This window comes from Tamandua tetradactyla, chromosome X, assembly GCF_023851605.1.
Source record: "Tamandua tetradactyla isolate mTamTet1 chromosome X, mTamTet1.pri, whole genome shotgun sequence".
NCBI lineage: Eukaryota > Metazoa > Chordata > Mammalia > Pilosa > Myrmecophagidae > Tamandua > Tamandua tetradactyla.
The window spans coordinates 3,371,922-3,392,679 of NC_135353.1; the positions used below are offsets into that span (position 1 = coordinate 3,371,922).

At 39.0% G+C, this 20,758-nt stretch overlaps 1 protein-coding gene and 1 non-coding gene across 5 annotated transcripts in view; both read left to right on the forward strand.

The window, feature by feature from the left end:
- Positions 1-20,758, forward strand: part of PASD1 (PAS domain containing repressor 1) — a 140,514-nt gene that overhangs the window by 6,123 nt on the left and 113,633 nt on the right. For 3 of the 4 annotated variants that reach the window (XM_077146657.1, XM_077146660.1, XM_077146659.1), the window contains exon 1: positions 1,028-1,158. The exons of the other annotated variant lie outside the window; for it this stretch is intronic. The gene's annotated coding sequence lies outside the window, so the exon portion shown is untranslated. Of the gene's footprint in view, positions 1-1,027; positions 1,159-20,758 lie in introns of those variants that run through there. 4 annotated transcript variants of the gene reach the window in all.
- On the forward strand, positions 17,435-17,505 carry TRNAG-ACC (transfer RNA glycine (anticodon ACC)). The gene has a single exon. It is a non-coding gene; the product is annotated as a tRNA-Gly (tRNA).

The following is a 20,758-nucleotide window of genomic DNA, read 5'->3' on the forward strand; positions in this document are numbered from 1 at the left end:
TTGCAATTTGGTCTTTCCTTTCTGTATGGAGAAAATAATATATTCAAAGAATAACCTCCCTACCGTAGAATCACTGAATTTTGGTACCAGAAGGATTGAGCAGGAGATTGACAGTTACGGAAGCCTTTCTGAGACATGTCCTTGTCTGAGGAGCAGGTGTGGCCATTATGCTGAATGAAGTTTAATATGAAAGGGTTTGTTAAATTAATATTTACTTTGTTCATCCAGCACTTGGCGTTGTAGCAGAATTAATGGTGACTTTCTCTGACTGCATGGAAGGTCTTATGCACTTGTCAGAAAATTGGCCAGCTCAAGAAAATAAACTTATTAAACCCTTCCACAGTGGGAATCCCTCGACTGTGGAATGGGCGACTGAGGGGGATTGTGGAATCGCTTACTGAGGGGGGTTGTGGAATCGCCTCAGTTGAGAAACGGACCCGGAAAGTTAGAGCATATGTCATAAGGGACGCACACTACAAAGCTGGGCAGGTTTCCAGAAAAAGGCAGGAGAAGAGGGCGGGTTAGGAAATATGAAGGAGACGATGCCTCTGTGCTGTCAGTGGGGCTCATCATAGGGGACGCAAAGGCAGATTGTGAGGCAGGCTGCACAAGATGTCCTTCTCCTGGCCGACAGGCAGCACCGAACCCCTTGCTAAGTCAAACAACTTGAATTAACATTTGTGGAATTCCGTTGGTGGCCTTTTGGTGTCCTTCTGGCCAAGAATGGCCATTTTGATTAAGAAGACGTCTGAGCTGCTGGAGCCCTGCCATGGAGCCAGGAAGAAATTCAAAAAGCCCAATCCTCTGGCTTCAAACCCCTCGGTGGGCAGCTCGGCCAAGACCCTGGGTCTGAGGTTCAGGAAGGGGGGGGGGGGACCCAAGCTAGGGTGGACCCTGGGACTCTTGCTAAAGGCCAGGCGGAAGGATTCCCTGTACGCAGTTTGATGCCCCCCTCTCCGCACCCCCTCGCTCTTCGCTTTGCAACCTGGGAACCCCCGCCCGGGGGTTGAATGTAGGAGGAGCCACCAGAACCCATCTCATTGCCTGGCACCGCTCAGTGGTTGCCGTACCGACGCCCCACCCTACGCACCTACTCCACGCCCAGCCCTCGTCCCACTTACTCAGAGGAGGTCCGGCAGAAGAGGACGCTACTGTGAGGTACAGGAACCCCTCTGCGTACGAGACTGCTCTTGCCCCCCCCCAGAGCCTTAGGGAGGACGGGTTGGGGAGGCTGGCGGAGGCTAGCGCAGTTGGGAGCTGGCGGATTCCCATCACGGGCGAGGGTCTAGAATTCCAGAGACTTCCCAGTGTAACAGAGTCCCCGAAAGAGATTTGAGAGACAAATGAGGGCACCCCAAAGCTAGAGGATCTAGGGCCAGTGTGAGCCGGACCAAGGACGGTTGAGCAGGTGCATCTGGAGCCGACACCATTAGACCGGTTGAGGAGGTAGGAAGGCACGTTGGCCAGACTACCCGACCGCCCTCGGGAAAACGGACATTGGGGCCGCGGTGAAGGCTCAGACTCCCAGGCAGCGTGCCACCAGTGGAGTCTCAAAGGGTCGAGAATTGTTTGGTTTTGAAATGAGAAGGGTCTCCCATGGCGACAGACGTTTGCATTCTCCAAGACAGAGAGCTTAAAAATAGAGAGATAGCGTGGCTGCCACAGAACAGTGTTCTGCAGTTCTTGGAAAATGGAGTAGGGTGAACGTAAAAACTGCAACAATGTATATGAAAGTTTAAATATGGGTAACGGCTGCTCACGCGGGTATAGATTTTCGCGCGCAAAAAGGAGGGAGGCTGAATGCCAGAGGACGCGGTTTAAAAAAAAGCAGCAACAGTCCCTCAGGGTTTGCTTTGCTTTAAATGTTTTTTTTCTCAGCCTGTATTTTATTCTAGGAGGAGTATAGACAAATTGGGTGAAAGAGGAAAGGAACTTATGAAATTTTGAATTCTTTCTCTAGCAATATAAAAAGGAAGGACATAGCCTGTCCCTGATGTGTGTTTGTATGTGTGTCTGTTTCATGGCTTTTGACTCTTGTATGTTTTTAAGAAATGGAATTTTAATTTACTATTTGGACCGTATGAATTCTTTGTGTAGCTGTAAAATCTGACGAGATATTCTAACAGTATCTCCTAATTTTACTTTGTTATGGGCAAATTTTCATATTGGCCATCCTCCATAAATCCACATTCTGCTCGTAAATAGTGGTGTTTTTTGTTTTGTGAAACTATCGTGAAAACATATGGTAGGGGGTTGCAGATGGAATTACCGAAAAGAAAAAGAAAATATCTGAGAAATGAGATCAGTTCTTCCATGTTGTAAAACATAACCACACATGGTTCCACTACCACAATGAGGTTAGCAACCAGCAAACGAGGGAACTGCACTTCCAGTGCACAGTGCTTCATATGTCATATGCACAGTCGGGGGCAGCTAGCATTGTTAGGATTCGAAGGAATTTTGATCCATGTTCAAAACTAAAAGCCCCAAATGTTCTTGCACATCTTCCTCAGTTTGAAGCAAACGCATAAAAGCAGAGAGAACTGCTGTGGGATCTGGCCAGGTTCTGAGGTTCTGGAAAAGGAGGACATTTCACTTTTTGGGGGACATTGGAGTCCTTGTTTGGGTCCCCCTGCCAGTGGTTATCCAGAGGTAGATAACTAATTTCTCTGACCTCCCTCGAACATGACAAAGAAAAATAAGAATGACATTTTTATTATAGGAAGGAAATTTTGCCTTATTGTTTTCAATTTATTTTTTTAAGACAAAATGAAATAACAGATTAGTTTTTTAAGGTACTGATGGACTCCCCCAAAGGATTGCATGCTTTTTCCCCTTTCTCACGGAAATGTGCAGCAAGGAGTCCCAGAGTTCCAATTGCTTGATATTCGAGTGCAAGTGTGAGCAGGTAGGCCCCTTAATCATCCACTGTTCTGCCTTGGGACCTGGTGATTATCTCTTTTGCTTTAACCCTACAGCAGATAGAACTCTTTCCTTCCAGGTTCAAATATTAGCATAATCGCCAATTTCTTCTGCAGTTTTTTGAGGGCACTATGTGAGCTTTCTGTGAGCATGGGCTGGTGGGGGAACCTTAATCCATTCATTTTTCAAGCATTTATTAAGCACCTACTATGTGCATGGTACCATGCTAGTTGTTATAGATCCCACCTTTGCCCTCAAAAAGCCACGGAGCTGCCCTTGCAGTGGTTCAGACTCAGGTGCTGTGAGACAGGTGCCCCAACAAGAAAACACCAGACCCCAAAAAGGCTTCCCAGAATAGCTGCTGTGTGAGAGGGTCTTCAGGGAGCAGCAAGATTGTACTCAAAAGAGAAGGGCAAGAGATTGGCTGCAGAGAGGAGTATGTGCTACTGGTGTCCCTTTCGCAGAGTCTGCTTTTCGATGTTGTGTCCCCTGCACCTAGTTTAGGAAGTATTTGATGAATTGAATTCAAATGCAAAGATGTGAAAAACAGAGCTGGCATTTAAAATTCCAGGCTTGGCTAGAGGGGAAAGGTGATGGGAGAGGGGACTGCAAAGAAAGGCCACAGGCCAAATTTCAGAGGGCATTGTAGGCATACAAAGGCAGTTCTGAGTCCTGTGGGAAGACAAGGTGAGAGCTCAGGGTATAAGAAAGGCCGCTTGATATGGGTTAAGTTTCTTTTATTGATTTAATTATTTACAAAGAGAATATGATCGTGTATTGTGATATTGTGTGTGTAATTGAATTAAAATGACTTTTTAAAAAGAAGCTATACTTAAAACTGTTGAAAAGAACTTAAAATTGCTTTTGGCAAGAAAAACTATTGAGCTGCCTTAGGGGAAATGACCTTTGCTTGGGCCGCTGAGGGGCTTGAGGCTCTCAGCAAGGTCAGTGGGGGCGGTTGGCTTTTCTCATCCTGTCAGTTATTCTGCAGCTAAGTGATTTCCTCGTGGACCATCTCCTTGTGGGTATTGTTATTTTATTTTTATTTTTTTTTGGCATGTGCAACCTCCAGGAATCGAACCCAGGTCTCTGGCATGGCAAGCAAGTATTTGCCACTGAGCCACCGTTGCACTGTCCGGATGTTATTATTTACATCAAGAAAATGCATTTTTTCAACAGTTCAAGAAAGGTTTTCCTTTAGTATATTGATTTGTAGTACTGATGTGCGACATATCTTCACAGATAAATAAAATTCTCCCCATTGCCTCTAATGATGCGAACAATGGTTTTGACCCTATTTGTTCTTCCTTATTTTTTAAATCAGCCACTTAACTGAGTACCATGGCAGAGAGAGCTTTCCGGGTTGAAAGTCCATCCCAGATGGTGGTAGGTCTTGATACTCGTGAAGACCCTGAGTCTGCTCTTAGCAGGTTCCTTCTTCATTCACTCAGGGCTGCAACTGTGCAAGGAGAAAATGTACTTTCCAGAAAAATCATAAACTCCTCCTGTTTTACAAAATGAAGGAACTTTGCAATCAAATAGGTAGCCCGTTTATTTTAATTGCACCTGAAGACATTAACAATGAACATATTTGGAAATACTACTGCTAACTGAAGTGGTTTTTTTTCCTAGAAAAAGTAGTGTAATTGGGTTTGAAGAACATAGTTTTGTTGTGTTTATTTCTCTGCTGGTTCTAGAAGAAAAGGAGCATTAGGGCACGAGAGTACTAAAGTAGCAAAAGAGAATCCTTTTCACTCACTTCCAGAGAATGGTTGGAAGAGTATTTGACCCCCAACTTTGAAATTACTCAGGCCAATGTGGCCAGGTTGGAGAGGCCACTGGGCTTGGTGATAAGAAGGCCTGGGCCCCCCAGTCCCTCAGTCTATACCTAGAAAGATACCTGCCACTGGGCACAGCTTGGCCCTGCCTGGGACAACGAGTGTCAGAATCTCCAAGCCTTGGAGACCCTTCTCCAGACTACAAAGTGCAGCATGGGTGCCTTTTCCTCCTCCCCCGCTCCCCAGCATGCCTGCTGTGGGTGTGGAGTGACACTCTTGTGCCCTTTGCGGGCAGACTTGTGTGCAAAGCAATACATAAGCATCCATTTCTCAGATTATTTGAACAAAATGAGTAAAAACCATTCTGCTTCTCTTAAATTAACCCAAAGTTGACCAAGTTGATATGGTAATTGTGGTTGTGGGGAAAGTGCTTGGTGAATGGTGGTGGAGTAAAACTTGTACAAGTATTGTCTTACTTTCTGGTTTTAGTCTTATTCAGTCAGCATTTTTATTCAGGCGGTGGGTTCTGGCACTCTCAGAGCTACAGATTGGGGGAAAGGCAAGGAAGAATAAGGCAAGCAGGAAAAGCCCTACTGTGGGGGAGCCCATAACCTAGTAGGATAGAAAGACCTGCAAACAAATTATTATAATGTGATATGCTTTGTTTCAGGTTTTATTGTGTGCCCTTGCTAACACAGAGGTAGCAGTGACCAATTTACCTTGGGGTGTAGGGCCTCAGGGAAATCTCCCTCAAAGTGGGGGACTTAGATTGGGCTTTATATGATGAGTTTCATATTACTAGAAAAGGCAGCGGGAAGGGCATATATGAACAAGACCAGAGCCAAGCTACTGTCAGGGTTTCGAATAGAAAACTCAAACTGCCTTTGAAGAAGGTCTTCCAGCTTACACCCTGCCTGGAAAGAAACTTTACATTTTCCCTTTGGCGTTTTTTAACAGCGTAAGATCTCTGTAAAGCTTTTACAAATGCTGCTTATGAGAAATTAAATATTGTTCTTATTATTTGATAGGTATTTATGGAGTGTGTGTGTTCTGACTTGAGTCTAGCTAATGTCCTATCAGGGCAGGATGCTTTTGAGCTTGATGAGTTTTTCTTCTGATTCTATTTCTAACAATTAAGCATATTGTTTTAATAACAGGTTGTTCTTTGAGTATAGTGTGTTCATGATCACTAATAAAAGTCCCCCATTTTTAAATATACAAGTTGTGCCTCTGGGAGGATGGGGAGCTAAGGTCAGTCAGGCTTTTCATATGCTAATACCTAATATTGAGACACACTAGATATTACTCAATCAAGCTAATATTTAGCTTTGGAAACTAAAGCATCAGTTCATGCATTTAATTAGTGTTCTTGCCTCTACATTGATATTTAACCATAATATATGAAGACACACAATGTTCCAAGATTTTTCCTTTCCCTTTTTATTTTTCTGAAGATGTATGCTTTACTTGCTGCAATGTTTGTTGAATTCATGAACACTATTGTTTTTAAGGAGAAAGTGATCCAATAATGTTTTAATACTTTTACTGATAAATATTCATACAGTACAGTCCAACCATATTGTATAATCATTGGCTCACAGTATCATCGCATAGTTGTGTATTCTTCACCATGATAATTTTTGTGACATTTGCATCATTCCAGAAAAAGAAATAAAAAGAAAATAAGAGAACTCATATATCCCATACCCCTTATCCCTCCCTCTCATTGACCCAAAGTATTTCAGTTGACCCAATTTTTACCCTTTATCTCTCTCAATTATTTATTTATTTTTAATCCTTTTTTTTTTTACTCATCTGTCTAAACCCTGGATAAAATAGCACCAGACAAAGTTTTCACAATCACACAGTCATGTTATAAAAGTTATATAGTTATACAGTCTTATAATAGTTATACAGTTCAGCAGGTTCAAGTACTTCCTTCTAGCCACTCCAGTACACCATAAATTAAAAAGAGATGTCTATATAATGTGTAAGAATAACCTCCAGGATAACCTCTCGACTCTGAAATCTCTCAGTCACCGAGGCTTTATTTTGTCTAATTTCTCTTTTCCGCCTTTTGGTCAAGAAAGCTTTCTCATTCCCGTGATGCTGGGTCTTGGCAAATCCTTGGAAAGCAGGTCCCACGTTGCCAGGGAGATTTATACCCCTGGGAGTTACATCTCACATAGAGGAGAAGGCAATGAGTTCACCTGCCAATTTGGCTTAGAGAGTGAGGCCACATCTGAGCAACAAAAGAGACTCTCCAGGGGTGACTCTTATGCATAATTATCAGTGGGCTTAGCCTCTCCTCTTCAGGAATAAGCTTCATAGGGGTGAGTCCCAAGATTGAGGACTCAGCCTATTGAATTGGTCATCCCCATTGCTTGCAAAAATATCAGGAATTCTCCAGATGGGGAAGTTTAATATTTCCTCCTTTCTCCCCAGTCCCCCAAGGGGACTTTGCAAATACTTTTTTATTCTTTGTGCAGATTACTCTGGGATATATTGGGGCTTCACACTAACATGTACAAACCAACAAGAAAAAGTGATCCAATAATTGTTGAGCTCCCGGCATGTCTTCCCACACCTTGTTTCCTTGTTCACCTTGGAGGTGCAACCTTATTATTTGAGGCACTCACCAAATACATGGATGTGCAATGCTCTTTAACCTTTCCACCAAACTTCCCCATCTTTGGTGGCATCTGACGCTCCTGAGAATGACCCTTTGGCATAGGAAAGTCAGGATTTAGCACCATTTTTCAGGTGACTCAAGCCCAGAGAGGCTATTTGACTTGCCTAAGGTCACACAGCTGGCGCAGTGCTGGGACTGAATTCCAAGCATTCTGACTTCAAGAATGCTGTTGATTTCTATTAGATTTGCAACTGTATCCCTGCCCACAGCTAAGCCACTGGATTAACAATTTTAAAAGTGTAGATTAAAGCAAATATATTGTGTTGGCTTGGTAGGGTCTAACTTTAGGTCTCCCATTTGAGAGGACTTAACGTTTCCTAGTAGAGAGCAAGAAATATATTCTTTAGGCAACAAATAGTGGAAGCTTCGCTTTCCTCACTGGGCTGTGTCAAGACATTACTGTTTAATCTGAATATAGGATTTAGTAAAGGCTGTTTACTCCGCTTTTTCTAGTTCAACTCCATTTGCTCATCATCCTAAGACACTTCTAGGTGAGAGCCATGCTGTGTGGTCTGGACCACACAGGACAGGAAAATGAGAAAGCTTTAGTATAACAGGCAGGAGTTTGAATCTGGGAAATTGAAAGGTCTGTCCTGCACAAAATGATCATACTTTGAGGTGAAATTCACAAACAAAGTCAATCAACGTGAAGAATCTGGAAACCCTCAGTGAGAGCTGTTTCATTTTCTTATACATTCCACAAGAAACAGGTGGGAAACTTTCTTGTGAAGTTCCAACATATGTGATCACAAAAGGTATTTGAAGTTTCATGAGAAGGAAAGGGTATTGCATCTGGCAGCTGGGGCATTTGCAGAGCCTTACTTTAATGTGCATATGTTAGCACTGAGAAAAATAGTGATGGTAGCGATGGGGGTCTCCACTGCCAATTGTCAGCAACAATTAAGGGGGTTGTTTTGAGTGAGGCATTTAACAGCTTTTCATTTACGAAATGGAATGTTTCTTTGGCTTCTCTGTCAAATCTGAGAGCCATGTGGCTAATAAATTAGGAAACAATTTTTGTTATCTTTCATGTGTTATTGACATTTAATTCATTTATCAGTCTTAAATTACTTTTGTTTTATATGGGTTTTCAAGAGTGGACATGGTCCCACTGATTTAAAAAAATGATTCGAAGAAGTAACTCTGGGAGACAGTTTTCTCTGCTTCTTTGGATAAGGCAGCTTAGGGTATATGGGGCAGTGGTAGGGATTTAAAATAAATAAGGAGAAAACATCTAACTTCTAAAGGGCTTGATCCTTAGTTGAAATAGAGGGATCAGTAAAACTTGCCCTGGTAAAGGTACTTGCAGAATTTTCACAACTCTGTGAAAAAAGACGGGAAAGAAATATTCTGAGATGGTAATGTTTGCCTTTGAGTGGTAGAATTATATTTGTGTTGTTTTCCTTTCCGTTTTGGAAATTTATTACTCTTAAAAATAAGAAAAATATCTTATTATAAAGGAGATTTATTTTAGTTCTTTAAAAAAATGAAATAAAAAATAAAAAAAAACAAAAAAGAAGCCTGACTCTTTTCAAGTATCTAATGGGAAACGATTATAAAGTGATGCAAGGTGTTGGCTCTCTTCAGGAAGAAGTATTGTAGTGACCAGCTTTGTTGGTGCACCCACAGCCCATTTCCTATACGGAAAGCCCCTTAAACCTGTTAAACCTTTGTCATGAGGAGTAAACGCCCAGCATGCAGTCAGGAGCACTGGCAGTGGCACTCTGTTACAAGGCACCTTTGGGGTCTGAAGCTGACAATTGTGTGGCTTTTTATTTGGGAAGCTATCATGCTTGTGGACTGCCAGCTGGCTTAGCTTTACCAAGAGGAGATGATCCATTCATTCTCTTCCCATGGATGGTCAGCTGAATAAAGCACCCACCTCATCTGTTTGGACAAAAGCTCATCATTAGGATGACTCTACCATTCACCAGGTTGAAGAAAGGCCCTTTCAACGCATCTTTATGCAGATCTCTTTTCTATGTCCAAAGACAGAAGCTAGTTAGGCCTTTCTGGGTAGATAAGTTTTGTGCAGGACTGGGAGATGTCCTAGGAGAGGTGTTTCTAGGAAGGAAGCCCATTGAGATAGTTTTGTAAATGCCGTTGCTAATACACTGAACACTGGCCAAACTTATTGCATCTAACGTATTTTTTAGAAAGAACACATTATTTCTTAAATGGAACAATTCGAAGTGGTGTAGAATTCTGGAGTGCCGAAGTGGTTGTTTTTGGGCACTGTGCAAAATATATTACATCTTCATCTGTCATTTTCCAATTCTTCCCCAATTTCTTCCCTGATCCTGAGCCTCCTTGTTTCTATCCTGAGTGGAAAGGTCAGGCTGCTCCTGCCTGTGCTCTTTTCCTCAGTTACTTTGGTTGTCTACCCTCTACTTATTGCTCCTTATGACTTACATCCTTCTAATGAAGTACTTCTCAAGCCACTGCCTTGGGGCACTACAGTGATTAGTCTAACTTCACATATTCTTTGCGTACATGTTTTGCAGAGTCATGGACTCTTCAGGCTGGAAGAGATTTCCAAGTCATATCTCCATGGTCAGGTTGATAATTCTTGTCTAGTAGAGGGTTGGTTTTCTTGCATGTTTCATTGAGGCTTTTCCGTGACTCAGTTTACCTTTCCTGAAGACTTCTCTGGCCTTTTGACCTTTAGCTTCTGAAGGGCAGTCACTGAAGGGCCTATTATTCCCCAGGTCCATGACATTAGTATTCCATCTGACATTTTAAGTTAGTCTTTGTCCCTTCTCACATTAGTCCACCTCCTTCATAGAATTTTGGCAATTCATCCTCTCCTGCCACTGGCTTCTTTCTGTTTTACAACAGTTGCCCTCTAGCCTGTAGCCTTTCCTTAGTCTGTTTTATTTGAGCTCCCAGCATCCTCCCATTTAAAATTGGCTTGATCTTATTAGTACCTTCTGGGAAATTTGCAATAGTTCCCAGCTACCTTACAAATGAAATTAGAATGTTAAAAATCTTCGATTAGGGAACATGCCAGAACTGACCATCTTAATTTTCTTCCTTGATTCTGTGTATAGTTTTCAGCATCACAACAAGATCTTCACAATCTTTAGAGACTTCTTTTGATAGTTATGTAGTGCTTCTTTGAAATAATAATAACAATAATAGTTCTCATTTCTCTTTAGTTCTCTTAACCTTAAGGAATAATAACAACCATAATGACAACAATAATAATATTAATAAAAACAACTGTCACAGTGCCTTGCCTGTAGTAGATACTATTTGAGGCATAAATGAATTAATAAATAAATGATAGTACCTGAAATCACTATAGACGCTCTGATTTGCCCAGAAACAAGAAGTAGGACTCAGTGCCTGGGAAACCAGATTCTCACTTCCTTGGCAGCTTCCTATGAGGTCAAGCAGAATGAATCTTAATAAATACAGACTTGGAGTGGCTTCGAATATTCCAGTGTAATGTATATGATTTTCAGGTTCTTTATCTAAATGACGGTTTTCTGTGAATTTATGTACATGAATCTTCCTGTTTAAAAGATTGAGGTGTGCTATGATGTCATAATTTCAGTATCGTTTTCTTTGGTATGTTTTACTAATTGGCTCCCAGTGTTTTAAATTGAAAAAGAATTGAAGGCACAGAAAACTAGCTATCAGATTCTAAATTTAAAAATTCATTAAGACCTCTTTAAATGGTTCACTTAAAACACACTTTTATATCAAAAGAAAGCTGAGCATTCTTTTTTTAGTTTTAAATTTTATTTCATTAACTTAGCAAAATATGTAGCTCAAATCTTACTGAATTTATTTATCTGAAACATAGGTTTACGTAGAGGATAAACAGAGACCAGGATTTCAAGTAACTTATGGTATAGTCCATTGCTCTTAAAAATATGCTTCTTTCTTCCACAAAAATTCTGTAATGGACAGCTATATGATGATATTGTGAACCGCTGATTGTACACTTTGGACAACTACCTGGTATGCAAATATATAATATATATCAGTAAAAAATAAAAATTCTGCATTTGAAGGCAAAAAAATATTTTATACTACATAAAGGCTAGATGCAAACTTCTAATGTAAATTTCTTTATTTCATTGAGAACCCTGATACTGAAGCCCGGAGGAGTGAATGGTCACACTTCAGTTAAATGATGGAAATGAAAAGCCTCGTCTGTTTCCCTCAGATACAGATTGGAAACCTCCATTCATGTCTCCTATCGGAGTACCACATACTTGTTTCTCATACCAGTCACTTCTCCCTTTCCCTTTTTTACTTCCCTCTCCTTGCTGAAGACTTTGGTCATCACCTCCTTTTCTTACGTCTTCTTTTTTTTTTTTTTTACTGGAAAAATTAATTTGGAGTTTGCTTAGCTTCTCTGAGAATTTTTTTTTTTTTTTTTTTTTTTAAGACAGAGAGAAGGAAGGAAGGATAGAAGGAAGGAAGGAAGGAAGAAAGGGAAACATCTTTAAACATTTTCTTGTTTTTTTTTTTATTGTATTTTGTTTTTTTGTTTTTGTTACATGGGCTGGGGCCGGGAATCGAACCGAGGTCCTCCGGCATAGCAGGCAAGCACTTTGCCCGCTGAGCCACCGCGGCCCGCCCTTCTCTGAGAATTTTGACACTTGTGTAATGAAAAAGCTAACAAATATGGGATATAAGCTCATAAAACCAACCCCTTCTTTAAAATGAGGCATATTTTCCCAGGTATGCAGCTAGTTATGTTCCCTAAATGTATATATATATTTAAAATTGCATGGAATGGGTGGATGAGTTCTAGTTGATTAAAATAGTGGCATAAGATGGTCCACGGTGCCATACCCCCACAGAATCTTTGAAAAACTAGCAAAAATTGACAGAACCATCTCCCTCAGAACTCTGGAAAATAGTTAACTGCGTGAGCACTGAATCAAGAAAACAACCTTAAAAACAGCAGGAGAAACTCATGGTGTCCATGCTGGTCCATTTCCCATCTGCTCCTCAGCAGAGTGTAGAGCCAGTGTGTACTCACGATATTGGTCCTTTACCTTGTTCCCAAGGAACATAGTGACGCCCATGCACGTACTGGGATGCCTGTATGTTTCTACCAATTTGTACGGTGGCAGCCTTCAAGACTGAATGAGAAAATCATCCTTGCCTCCCTGTTTTAGTTTGCCAAAGCTACTGGAATGCATTATACCAGAAATGGAATGGCTTTTAAAAAGGTGAATTTAATAAGTTGCTAGTTTACAGTTCTGAGACTGAGAAAATGTCCCAATTATAACAAGTCTATAGAAATGTCCAATCAAAGGCATCCAGGGAAAGATACCTTGGTTCAAGAAGGCCAATGAAGTTCAGGGTCTCTCTCTCAAGTGAGAAGGCACATGGCAAACACAGTCACAGTTTCTCTCTCATCTGGAAAGGCACATGGTGAACATGATCAGGGTTCTTCTTTCATTTGGAAGAGCACATGGCAAACACGGCATCATCTGCTGGCTTTCTGTCTTGGCTTCCTGTTTCATAAAGCTCCCCAGGAGGCGTTTTTCTTCTTCATCTCCAAAGTTCACTGGCTGGTAGACTCTGCTTCTCTTGGCTATGTCATTCTCTGCTCTCTCAGAAAGCTTTTTCATTCTCCAAAATGTTTCCTCTTTTATAGGATTCCAGTAACAGGATTCAAGACCCACCCGAATGGGTGGAGTCACATCTCTATCTAATCAAGTTTAATACCGACTCTTGATTGAGTCACATTTCCGGGGAGATGATTTAATTAAAATTTCAAACATACAGTATTGACTAGGGATTAGAAGAAATGGCTGTCTTTACAAAATAAGATTATGAATAAAACATGGCTTTTCTGGGGTACGTACATCCTTTCAAACCAGCAAAGCTTTTATAAAGGGGGTATATTAAATTAAAAGTTTACATTCCTAAGGCCTTAAAATATGCAAACTAGGGCACCAGAGAAAGATACCTTGATTCCAAAGAAAGGGCTGGATGGCATCTGGGTTTCCGGTCATGTGGGAAGGCACATGGCTGGCATCTGCTGGTCCTTGTTCCTGGTTCCATTGCTTCCAGCTTCTGATTCCAGTGACTCCCTCTCTAAGCATCTGTGAGTCCAGATTTAGCTTCTCAATCAAAAAAGAGATAGAAATCTTAAAAATAAATCAAACAGGAATACTGGAGTTAAAGACTACAATAACTGAAATGAAAAGCTCCCTGGAGAGTTTCAATGCAGATTGGAGTGTCAGAAGGAAGAATAAGTGAATGCCAAGACAAGACAGTTGAAATGATTCAGGCTGTGGAACAGAAAGAATAAAAAATGAAAAAAAAAGAGAACAGAGCCTAAGAGACCTGTGGTACACCATCAAACAAAAGTTCAGAAACTGACTTCTAGGCTTAAGCACTTTCTCTTCTGCAGATAATGAATGACATTTGCCAGAGATCTCTCCCCCTCTCCCTCTTCACTGAGTGAATTGCAGGTAGACTTTGATAACTGAGTTCTTCTCTGAGAGGGGGTTTGATGCTCAGTATAACACCTGTGCTGAATAGAGTCCCCTTTCTTTCAAAAAAAAGTTTGGACAGTAGTATTGCTTCAGTGAAGAGTTAAAGAAAAGAGTTTCAGAATATGTTCTTTGATTTTTTTGCTTTCTGCAGAATTGTTTGTTGAGCCATTTGGGTCATGGGCCAAATCCAGTACCATGTTTCTGAGAACCCATTCCTTTCCCCTGTAGAAATATGAGTTCGCCTATGGTTTTAAAATTAACTTCTCTTTAAAGAACCAGTATAAAACAATTTTCATTTTCTGCAAAATAATGAAATTCTTTGCATCAAGTTGCAGTGAGTTTTCTTTTCAATGAATATGATCAAAATTCTGTTTGATATGTTATTTTAAAAATAAGCATCTGTTTGTATTGCATATATGGTAGATCCAGACTGGATAATTTAATACCAAATATTAATCTTTTGAGCTGGTAAATACTTCAAATTTAACATAAGCTTCTTACTTATATACCTGTGGTGTTTCTTGGTGATTTTTATAAAGTGTTTGTATTTGCTGAGTGACTATAATAACATTTAATTTCTATAATTTCTGATATACCCAAACACAGGTGATCCTCATTTGCATATTCTGTATTGTCAAATTTTTTACTAGCTGACATTTATATGAAACTCAAAATCAACATTTGTCAAAAAAGTATTTGCAAAGGCCCCTTGGGGGAATGGTGAGACACAGGGAAAATTCAGCTTCCCCAAGTGGAGAATTCTTGATATTCTCACAGGCAGTGGGGACAACCAAAGCAATAGACTGAGTCCTAAATCTTGGGGTTTTTTCATATGAAACTTAACCCCGCAAAGGATAGGTCAAGCCTACTTAAAATTAGGCCTAAGAGTCACCCCCAAGAGAGTCTCTTTTGTTACTCAGATGAGGCCTCTGTTTCCAGCCAACACAACAAGCAAACTCACTGCCTTACCCTTGTGTACATGGGACATGACTCCCAGGGGTGTGGACTGTCCTAGCAACATGGGACAGAAATCCTAGAATGAGCTGAGACTCAGCACCAAGGGATTGAGAAAACCTTCTCGACCGAAAGGGGGAAAGAGAGAAATGAGACAAAATAAAGTGTCAATGGCTGAGAGATTCCAAACAGAGTTCAGAGGTTATCCTGGAGGTTATTCTTACACTTTAAATAGATATCACCTTTTTTAGTTAAGGCATAACAGAGAGGCTAGAGGGAACTGCCTGAAAATGTAGAGCTGTGTTCCAGTACCGTGTTTCTTGAAGATGATTGTATAATGATATAGCTTTTGCAATGTGACTGTGTGATTGTGAAAACCTTGTGTCTGATGCTCCTTTTATCTACCTTGTTAACAGAGGAGTAGAACATATGGAATAAAAATAGATAATAGGGGAACAAATGTTAAAATAAATTTAGTTTGAAATGCTAGTGATCAATGAAAAGGAGGTGTAAGGGGTATGGTATGTATAAATTTTTTCTGTTTTCTTTTTATTTCTTTTTCTGAATTGTTGCAAATGTTCTAAGAAATGATCATGATGATGAATATACAACTATGTGATGAAAAAAGAAAAAAAAGAGTGTTCATATTGTGTGTTGATTGTTTTTATTAATAAAAGTTAAAAAAATCAACATTTGTGATGTTTTCTCATAAATTCCAAGACATCCATGGAACAAGGAAAAGTTTGAGTCACCCAACACACATGTGTTCCCAGCTGAGCTTAATCAAAGCAGTGCCCTCCCTTCTTGTTACAGCTATCAGATTGTCAACAAGAGTTCTTTTCCTGGTATATTTATTGACATATGTTTTCATTTCATTGCATTTTTGTGCCTTTTGTGTGTGTGTTAATGTGATATTACTGTTTAAAATGGCCCATAAGCACACTGCTGAAGTGCTGGTTAGTATTCGTAAGTACAAGAAGGCTGTGGATGTACCTTACAGAGTTTACATTAAGGTTCACTGTTTGTGATGTACACTGTTATGTTTTTAAATTATTTTTATTCTAGTAACTATATATATGCAACCTAAAATTTCCCCCTTTGACATATTCAAATATATGTGGTCAAATGTAATTACAGTGGTGTAATTGCATTCAGAATGTTGTGTTACCCTTACCACCATCCATTACCCAAACTTTTCTATCACTCCAAATAGAAACACTGTACCAATTAAGCATTAATTCCCCATTCCTTACTTCCATCCTGGCCTCTTGTAACCTGCATTCTAGTTTTTGACTCTATGAATTTCATAGTTTATTTCATATCAGTAAGATCATGCAGTTCTTTTTTCCTTTTGTGCCTGGCTCATTTCATTCAATATGGTGTCTTCAAGATTCATCCATGTTGTCATAAGTATCATAACTTATTCTTTTGATGGATAAATAATGCTCTATTTTATGTATATACCATATTTTGTTTGGCTGTTTAGCTGTTTATCTGTTTATGGACGCTTGGATTGCTTCCATCTTTTGGCAGTTGTGAATAATACTGCTATGAACAATAGTGTGCAAATATCTCGAGTCTCCATTTTCAATTCTTTAGGGTATATACCTAGAAGAGAGATTGCTAAGTCATATGTTAACTCTATACTGAACTTACTGAGGAACTGCCAAGCTGTTTTCCACGGTAGCTGCATCATTTTATATTCCCACCAACAATGAAGGAGTGTTCCTGGTTCTCCATGTCCTGTCTCTCTAACTCATATTTTCTGTTTTTGTTTTTTTTTTTAATAGTAGCCCTTCTAGTCGGTATGAAATGGTACCTCCCTATACTTTTGATTTGCAGTTCCTTAATGGCTAATGATTGCACATCTTTTCATGTACTTACTGACCATTTGTATATCTCTTTGGAGAAATATCTATTCAGGTGTTTTGCTCAGATTTAAATTGGATTGTTTGCTTTTTTATGGTTGAGTTGTAGAATTTCTTTATGTATTCTGGATAGCAAACCTTTATCAGATAAGTGGTTTCCAGATATTTTCTCCCAGTTGTAGGTTGACTTTTTACTTTAATGATGAAGTCTTCTGATGCACAGTATTTTAAATTTTTGATAAAGTCCAGTTGATCTTCATTTTTCTTTTTGTTCGTGCTTTTGATGTAAAGCCTCAGAAACCATTGCCTAATACAAGATCCAAAAGGTGCTTCCCAGTACTTTCTCCTCAGTGTTTTCTTGTTTTGGTTCTTACATATAGCTCTTTCATCCATTTTGAGTTAATTATTGTATATAGTGTGAGATAAGGGTCCATCTTAATTCTTTTCATTGGAATATATCCAGTTTTTAACACCATTTGTTAAACTCAAAAATCAATTAGAAAAAATTAAAAAAATAATAAATCAGTTGGCCATATATGTGAGAGTTTATTGCTGAAATCACAGTGCAGTTCCATTGGTCTTTATGTTTGTTCTTGTGCCAATAAGTGCCATGCTGTTTTGATTACTGTTGCTTTGTAATACGTTTGAAAAAATCAGAAAGTGTGAGTCCTCCGACTTTATTCTTCTTTTTCAAGAAGATTTAGATTATTCAGAGCCCCTTACTCTTCCATATATATATATAAGGGTGCATGGGTGGTTCAGTGGTAGAATGCTTGCCTACCATGTGGGAGACCCAAGTTCAATTCCTGGCCCATGCACCAAAAAAAAAAAAAAGATTATATATACTTACAAATTTGATTATTGGTTGTTGCATTTCCACAGAGAAGGCTTTTCAAATTTTGACTAGGATTGCAGTGAATGTGTCCATTGCTTTGGGTAGAATTGACATCTTAACGATATTTGTCTTTCAATCTACGAACATGGAATATCTTTCAATTTATTTAGATTTTTTATTACTTTTAGTGATATTTTGTACTTTTCTATATACAAGCCCTTTAAATCCTTGATTAATTATCTTCCTAGATGTCTGATTCTTATAGTTGCTACTGTAAATAATATTTTGTTCTTGATTATCTCTTCAGAGTGTTCGTTACCAGTGTACAGAAACACTATCGTTTTTTTGTGTGTGTGTGCCTTAATCTTATACTCCACCACTTTGCTGAATTTGTTTATTTGCTCTAGGAACTTTATTGTGGATTTTTCAAGCTTTTCTATGTATTAGGATGACGTCATTTACAATATGGAATATTTTACTCCTTGCCTTTTATTTCTTTTTCTTGCTTAAATGCTCTGGCTAGAGCTCCCAGAACAATGTTGAGTAACAGCAGTGACAGTGGGAATCCTTGTCTTATTTCTGATCTTCGAGAGAATGCTTTCAGTCCTTCACCTTTGATTCTGATGTTAGCTGTGGGTTTTTCACATATGCCCTTTATTGAATTGAGGAAGTTTCCTTCTGTTCTTAGTTTTTTAAGGTGTTTTTATCTAGAAAGAATGCTGGGTTTTGTCAAATGCCTTTTCCACATCAATTGAGATGGCCGTGTGTTTTTTTTTTAACCTTCATTCTGTTAATGTGAATTGCATTAATTAATTTTCTTATGTTGAACCACCCTTGCATATCTGGGATAAACACCACTACATTATGCTGTGCAATTATTTTAATGTGCTGTTAGATTCAGTTTACTAATATTTTTTTGAGAATTTTTGAATCTATATTCATTAGGAATATTGGTGTGTAATTTTCCTTTCTGGCTTTGGTATGAGGGTAATGTTGGCCTCCTTGTCAATGTTTTGGAAGAGTTTGAGCAGGACTTTCTTGGAAAATTTTGTAAAAGTCATTAGTGAAGCCATCTGATGCTGAGTTTTTTTTGGGGGGGAGGTCTTTGATTACTGATTCAATTTCTATTTGTTATTGGTCCATTGAAATCTTCTGTTTTTTCTTGAGTTAGTATAGGTAGATTGTGTTTCTAGGAATGTGTCCATTTCACCTAGTTTATCTAATTTGGTTGGCATACAGTTGTTCATAGCATCCTCATAATCCTTTTTACTTCTGTGATGTTGGTAGCAATATTCCCATGTTCATTTCTGATTTTAGTGATTTCTGTCCTGTGTTTTTAAATTGTTGTTCTAGCTAAAGATTTGCTGATTTTATTGATTGCTTCAAAGAATCAATTTTGTATTTCATTGATTCTCTCTACTCTTTTTTTTCCTCTAATTTATTTATCTTCACTCTAATTTTTGCCATGTCCTTCCTTCTGCTTGCTTTGGGTTTAATTTGTGCTCCCTTTTCTCAGTTCTCCATTTGTGAGGTTAGGTTTCTGATTTCAGATCATTCTTCTCTTTTAATATATGCATTTAGAGCTATATAAATATATAGCTCTTTATAAATAAAGTCCCTCTCAGCACTGTGTTTCCTGCATCCCATAGGTTTTGGTATGTTGTGTTTTCATTTTCAATCATCTCAAGATATTTCCTAATTCTCCTTGTGTTTCTTCTTTGATACACTGATTGCTTGAGTGTGTCATTTCATTTCTGCATATTTGTGAATTTTCCAGTCCCTCTGTTTTTATTTCTGTCTTCATTTTATTTTTGGTCAGAGAAGATATATGATACAATTTTATGCCAGTTTGAAGCTATTATGTACCCCAGAAAAACCAGGTTTCAATCCTGATACTATTGTGGGGGCAGCTGTTTCTTTTAATCTTAATTACTATTGTGGGGGCAGCTGTTTCTTTTAATCTTAATTCAATATTGTAAGGCACAAATTTTTATTAGATTATCTCCACGGAGATTGGCATGCCCAATTGTGAGTGTGACCTTTGATTAGATGGAGATGTGACTACACCTATTCCAGGAATCCTTTAAAAGAGGAAACATTTTTGAGAGAGCACAGAGCAGAGCTGACACTTGGAGAACAGAGACATGCATGTTTGGAGATGCTTGGAGCCCAGCAGATATCGCCATGGGATGGTAAGCAAGCCAGAACTTGGAGAAAGCCAAGCAAAGCTAAGCAATGAAAGCCAGCCCCAGAGAAGCACAGTGATGAACCCCCCACAGGAACATAGGCTAAAAGCAACAGAGCCCGGGAATAAGGGACGAGCAAATGTCAGCCACATGTCTTCCCAGCTTACAGAGGTGTTCTGGATGGCATCAGCCTTTCCTGAGTGAAGGCAACCTCTTGTTTGTGTCTTTATTAGGGTATTTTCATGACTTTAGAACTGTAAATTTGTAACATAATAAATTCCCTTTTTAAAAGCAGTTCCATTGCGTTCTGGCAGCATTTAACAAAATAATATGGATTTCATATTTTTTGATTGTTGAGAGCTGCTTTGTGACCTAACATATATGGTCTACCTGGAGAATGACCTGTGTGCATTGGAGTAAAATGTGTATTCTTCTGCTGGTGGCTGAAGTGTTCTGTATATATCTGGTGGTCTAGTTGGTTTATGGTATTGTTCATGTCTTCTATTTCCTTATTGATCTTCAGTCTAGATGTTTTATCCATTATTGAAAGTGGTATATCGAAGTCTCCTGATATTAATGTAGAACCATCCATTTCTTCCTTCATATCTGACTATACTTGCTTCATATGTTTTGCGACTTTCTTATTGAATTGATCCCTTCATCAGTTTATAGTGACCTTCTTTGCCCCTTGTAACATTTCTAATCTCATTTTTTATCTATTTTATCTGATAAAAAATGCCTATTTTATCTGATGTCAATGTAGCAAATCGGGTCTCTTTTGTTTACTATTTGCATGGTATATTTTTCTGTCCTTTCAGTTTCAACCTACTAATGTGTTTGAATTTATGATGAGTCTCTTGTGAACAGAATATTGTGGGGTCATGCTTTTTTCCCCATTCTGCCAGTATCTGCCTTTTGACTGGAGCATTTAATTCACTTAAAGTAACTACTGATAATGCAGAATTTTCTTCTGCACCTTGCTATTTGTAAGTCTTATGCATTTTTGTCCCTCAGTTCATCCATTAATGCCTACTTTTGTATTGATTTGCT